We start from the raw sequence: 6722 nt of genomic DNA, 5'->3' as shown, positions 1-6722 counted from the left end.
AACTCTGTAACAAAAATGCCAGCTCTTCCTATTTTACATTGTCAGTTATACCATTTGAATCTTATTTACACTTTCAGTTTTTAACACCAGAGAAAATAGGGAAGGGTGGAGGGGATGAAGTGAGGGCCGGGGTATGGGGAAAAATGAGAACCAAGACCTGTCATGTAAAAGGTACAAGATCCCAGTGATGAATGTAACTGTGCTGTATACCTAAAATATACCAATAAACTCAATGAAAAAAAGATGCTAGCTCATGAGAGTCCTTCATATTTTTACAAAGACACTTTCCAGATGTCCAGGTCTTTTACTAACAAAACAAACTTGGCACTCCAGTCTCTGTAAACCATCCCAGGAGGCCTTTTACAGACATGGATTTCCTTTGACACTAGGTGAATAAAAGGTAGCAGTGCCTGACAGACTAAGTGGAGCCTCTGAACCATTTACTTCTGCTACTACTGAGATCTTCGGGAAGTTTATAATTCTGCCTCTATGAGATGGGATTCCCTCAGAGGACCCAGAGGATTGTTTTGTTATTGTCACTGATGGCAAGATAAGTGGAATCCAGTCTCTTGATGAAATGGCAAAATTTCTATTCAATTGTTATAGCTGTTATAGCTCGTTGTCACTAGTCTGGGAGGATGGAAAGCACACCAGGAGCTGCAGAGACAAAGTAAAGCTTCATTTAACATCAGCAGACCGTCTGCATTCACAAGAGGGAGACTGGTCCCATCCAGTGCTCAGCAAAGGAGGATTTACTCTTTGGGAGGGGTGGGGTTACAGATAAGGCACATCTGACATGCATTTATTGGTTACAGAGTTTGAATATTTGTTAGCAGGTGGGCTCAGTCATTTTATCGGCTCACACATGGTGCTGGCAACATGCTTATAGGGTAATTAAAGTATGAGGCTTATATCTCATTTGCATTCTGGTGAAATGACAAAACTCTTCTACAGACAAAAACATTCCTGAGCTCAAACATATGTGAGGCAGGACAGACTCAGATATGTTGAACAAAGAAAATTTCAATTAGGGAATTTCTCGATAGTAAGTTTACCTTGAACCCATAGACGAAATTCCCCTTTCATTACCAATCACTGTAGTTTGCCAAGTATTCTGCTGTCCTCACCTGGTTTGAGATTGTCCTTTCTTACTGCCTTTCCAGACAGGCATGGGTGGAAAGATTCTGTCTTCACATATTCTCCAAATGCTCAGCACTACTTGTGGGACACATAATGGACAGTAAGATCCGGGAATCAGTCAGGAGGAGGCATTTCTCAGAAAGAAGCCATAAGGATTTGTTCATCTTCGCAGCTGTCAGAGAAATGGCAATTTTAGCAGCGAGAGAGAGAGAGAGAGAGAGAGAGAGAGAGAGAGAGAGAGAGAGAGAGAGAGAGAGAATTTGCTGCACATGCAAGTCCCCATCTTATCTCTTCCTTATGGTATAAGACCTAAGATGGAGGCTACTCTATACTTCCTTGGCATTTGGTGAAACCTGCAGGTTCTTAAATACCTTAAACATTAAATCCCCTTTCCCATTGTGCTCCTATGATAAAAATTTCTCCCTCTTGACATCTCTCTCTCTCTCTCTCTCTCTCTCTCTCTCTTTCTTTTTGTATCAGGGATCAAACTCAGGACCTTGTGCTTGTGAGGAGGCAGTGGAACCACCAAGCTAATCCCTGGCCCTCTTGACAATATTTCTCATCATTAGAGAACAGGTACCATTTTTTCTTATTCCAGAGTAGTAGCGTTCTCTGCTAATGCACAAAATTATTCCAACAGCCAGACGACATCTTCTGTAATAACCAGGTGATGTTACCCTACTTTCTTCGTACTATGGTCTACTTTCCTCATCTCTTTACTCTGCTTCCAAAGAAAATACATTTGTGTCCAATTAGGTGTCACCCCCCCAAAGTTGTGAGTAAATGTGTAAATAATGCTGTTAATTTCATCTGCCTGATGCTGAGTGTTGTATAATTGGTCATTCCGTACCTTACAGTGGGTGTCCCTCTCATGCCATCAGTATGACTAGAAGGCAAATAAAATGCACGTGCATAGTTGGACACCCATCTTTTAAGATCATTTGTAGTTCTTCCTGTTAAAAGAAATCTTCCTGATACAGTGTAGGGCACAATCATCTGTCTTATAAAATCCAAAATGTTTGGTGCCCTCAATTTCAGCACTTCCAATAAACCACCTCATTTCCTTAGAGTATCAACATGCCACCGAGTCTGCTTACTACATTGAACTTGTAATAATCCTGAAACTAGTTAGTATGTAGCGTCTTTGTTCTGCAGAGTCTATTAAATTGAATACTTAGTAAGTAGTTATACAGGTAAATTGATTGGGGAATAATAAAGTCAGATGGCTTGTTTCTAATCCTGGATTGTACCTTCACTTATAATCAAGGCTATCTTTTTTTTTTTTTTTTTTTAAAGGAATCTTCCTTCTGGATAGAAAGACAAGCATCTATTCTCCTTTACTGGTAAAATTTATAAACATCTAATAGTGTATATTATATTGGCAGTGAATTAATTGCTTTTTATTATTAGAGAAAAAAGTTTGATATTTGATGGTTTCTTTAAAATTTTTCCTTATTCTCTAGACATTTTTCTTTCTCTTGTTTGCTCCAGGTCTTATTTTTTAATTATATTCAAATGCCAACCTGAAGCTTTGACTTATAGCTATTCTTATTATACATATATTTTCCTATGCTGCTTTCCCCAACTAACTTCAGAATAAGAAGCCTAACCCTTCACTTAAACCTGCATGACTATATCTTCAGCCAGTTCAAACTCCTCATTCTTAAATTTGGAACTCAAATTGTCTTTAATTTAACTTTTTCTTCACTTTTTACATTTTAAACACACACCTTATTACTATCTATCATAAAACCTTGGAATGAGTTTTGATTTTTTTTCTCCCACTTAAAAAAAATAAAAAAACAAAACCACTGGAAGCAATGGCAGTTTTATAGAAACAGCCCATTGTAAAACCTGGAATGCTTTATCTAGACAGAACTTAGAGTAAAGCAAATTTTCAGAGTGATAATCAATTTTTACTTCCTATGTAATATAGTAGAACATAGTTTTAAATGGAACTAAATAGGCTAAGGAAGTGGATTCTGTACAGAAACTTTTATCATCAGTACAGATGTCACCTGTTTTTTAGAGCAAACATCAAAGATAGCTCAGTGAATATACTACCTTTTAGTAGGTCTGCATAATACAAAGTAATTCTGCTTAATACAAAATGTTTTTAAATTTAAATGTAATTCTCATATAGCAATAATATTCTCTTCTCTGAACTATCTCTTACTTGCATTATGGATGCCAAGAAACCATTATATTATTTAGAATATAACCTTTATTATACCTTCAAAAAGTGCATGTGTGAAGTGTTGGTTTTGATGTAAATCTCATAATTTAAAATTTAACATTTAAATTAAGTAGGTTACTATTTTTAATATCACCTAAATATAATATATTGATCCAGTAGAGAAAGTTAAATTAATGTTAGAAATGAAGATTCACAGTTCACCTTTTCAGGCTTGTATTAAGTGTTTTACATTTATGCTTTTAGCTTTACAGATGAATTCAAATATAAACATTCCTCCTGCATCATTATATTAATTAGGCAGTTTTCTAAAGATGGAGAACACTACATTAATCTAGTTTTGATGTTTTGAGGGTTCATAATTTAAAACCATTATAATATTATGGGATCTATAGCTCAGGGCTCTAAAGGCTTCAAAGTAATTTTTTGTTGCTGAAATAATACTATTTATGTAAAGACAAAAAAACCCCCAACTTATCAAAAGCTTATCTCACTACTACTTGCTGTTAAAAGTAAACTTTTCATACCTAAGTTTCATAATAATATGTAGACATATTAAATATTAACCATTTTGAGTAGGAAAAGATAGATCATTACTATAAGTTAATAAATTTTTAAATTTTTCATTGAGTTTATTGGTACTTTTTAGGTATACAGTACAGGCCATAATCTTAAGTGAAATAAATGGGACACACATGTTTAAATACCGAATAGTTTCTTTGGTGTGATATACTAAAAGTGTAAATAAGGTTCAAGTTGTATAAGTGATAAAGAGAAATAGGAAGAAAAGGGCTAAAGGAATAGGGGAAGTGGGAAAGGTAAGGGAAAGGAAAGAAGAGAAGTGGAAAAATATGAGAAAAGGAAAAAAATGGAAAGTGAATAAATTTAAATGGCAAGAACATATAGAATATGTGCTGTGACTGCATTTATATATTTCATGAGTATAATCACTTTCTATTATTCCAATTGCAATAGTGGTATGTTGAGACATACTGGCAATTTTCAGAAACCCAAAAGATCATCTATTTATATTACTTTATTGAAGTTCATAGTGATTCTGTTTATAAGCCAATGGTCTCAAATTAGTTCATATACGGATCAAACTCTTGGCCCTATTATAACTAAATAAGCTAGAGTTTAGGGCTACATTTAGCAAGATGTGCAATTTAAAAATCATTATTTCAGCAGTACCTTACAAATTCAGATTATTAAAGAGGATATTGTTTTCTAACCTGCTGATTTAATGAATTGGTTAACATATCATAGATTAGAAACTACTAAGGGTGTTTTTTTTCAAAACTTTTTGAAACAGGGTCTTGCTATGTAATTTAGGCTGACCTTGAACTCACTAAGTAGCACAGGTTGGCCTCAACCTCTTAGCAATAATCCTCCTGTCTCAGCCTGCCAAATGTTAGGATTACAGGTGTTCCCCATGATGCCTAGCCCTTAGAGTATTGTACCTTATATAGCAAACATCTTCAAATGTTAGAGGATTAGGTTGGTAATACCAGTTTTTCCTTGTTGCTATTTCAAGTCCAGTTGATTTATTTTGAAGGTAATATTTCAATACTTCAATTGCAGGAGAAAATTACACAATTTTCTCTATACAGAGAATAACTACCAAATTTACCAATTAAGAAACTATTTCAGGAATTTTTGGAAGATGAGTTATTCTATAGTAACTATGCTTTAGTTGCCATGCAGTATGCCCAGAAGCAATCCACTTTGACTTCTAAACATGTTGTTTGGAACAATTATTTGAATCTTTAGTTAAACACTTGTATCAAAGTTCTTGCAGAAGGTGATATCTCTGCCATTTGTATTGGAATGTTTATGAAGATATTCTACTCCTTCTGTTAACACTACAAATTTCTGTGCTTGGCTCTCCAATGCAATGTTAGATAAGGCCAACACAAAAGGCTTTGCTTTAGAAAATATGATCCTACAGTGATGTGGCTTAAGCTAAGCTTCTAGTCTTTCAAAATTTCAGCTATTTTTCCCTTTCGAATGGCAAGCTCTCTTGAATGAGGGATTAATAAAGTTGTAGAAATTGAAAGGCAGTGGAAGCTTTGACTTTCCAACACACCTTCTCCAATACAATCTTTTCCATTTGTATCAACTCTGAAACTGTGAACCTATACTGACTTATTTGGATCAAGTCAGTTGCCAATGGGACATTTCGTTCCTTGTCTATTGATTTTACAGCCAAATAAAGGCAGCTCAGTCCAACACACCCAGGGTGCTTAGGCTGTACTTTCATTTTAGATGGGAATCTAAAAGTAATTTCACAGCTAGAGAAAATGTCTCTGTATCAGAACCAAAGAACTGAGTTAGACTAAGATCTTCCACTTCAAAATTCCCTCAGTCTTGCAGTCATTCTAAGGCCATTATCATGTACAGATTCAGTTAGTCTGAAGCCGCAGACCTTTGGCGGACATCTAGCCTCCTGTTTCAAAAGAGTATTCAGCTGGTGTAGCAGCTTCTGGAAGTCAGTTGTCAGTACTTCTATCATCTCGGTAGAGACTGCGGCTCCGTATGATCACTCACCTGGGGCCTGCTTTCACCTTGTTCCAAGATTTCAGATACCAGAGGCCTCGGAGGCAAGGACCCTTGAGGGCCGAAGGGGGAACTGTCCTTGTGAAAGTCTGCGAAGAGCCGCCAAGACCACACCGCCCTATCCGTAATTGGACCGCAGTGAAGCCTGAATTAATATTTTTTTATTGAAGTTGTTAATGATATTAGATTTAAGCATGCATGTACTTTGAACTGTGATACTTTTATTTTTTTTCATCATGATTTTCAAATGAGATAATAGTTTGCTTATTGCTTTGTGTAGAAAAACACTTTTGGTTAGACTCTGTGCTATCATCGCTACAGTTAGTAATGAGATTGTAAGAAAACCTATTATAGTTTGATTCAGCAAGGGTCAAGAGTTTGTATTACTGTCCCTTGATCAGGACATAGTAGGTCAGAATGTACAGGCAGATGTTATCTTGTGGGCTTTTCAGGGAGCACTAACAGGGAATGAAATCCATCAAACTTTTTTTTGTTGTTATTTGGTTTTACTTTTGCATGACTTTGATACAATAAAATTCTGTAAGAAAAGCTTTTACTAAATTCATAAACTAAACATATATTTGATGCACAATACTCATATTCATTTTCTTTAGAATGTTGTATACAATTTATTGGTAAAATTTTAAAAGAAACCAAGAGATAGGACTTGTTATAAATTATGTGAAGGAAAGAAACACAAAGTTTGGACTTGGATTTGTAATGTTTGCTGAATTACGTGATGTAAATGTCTAACTGTTTGCTCTGGGTGAGGTTTGAATGTCTCCCAAGGTTCGACTGTGAAGGAAGGCTTAGTCTCAAGAGCGGCAGTATT

General features: G+C 35.5%; 1 pseudogene; it reads right to left on the bottom strand.

Annotated features, from left to right (window-relative positions):
- Positions 1-3747: 3747 nt before the first annotated feature.
- Positions 3748-5846, bottom strand: LOC117285363 (annotated as a pseudogene).
- Positions 5847-6722: the final 876 nt, after the last annotated feature.

This window comes from Fukomys damarensis, unplaced genomic scaffold (assembly GCF_012274545.1).
Source record: "Fukomys damarensis isolate Sample0158 unplaced genomic scaffold, DMR_v1.0_HiC HiC_scaffold_9, whole genome shotgun sequence".
Taxonomy (NCBI): domain Eukaryota; kingdom Metazoa; phylum Chordata; class Mammalia; order Rodentia; family Bathyergidae; genus Fukomys; species Fukomys damarensis.
The sequence above is the reverse complement of the archived record's forward strand: the minus strand, read 5'-3'. Positions and strand labels throughout refer to the sequence as shown.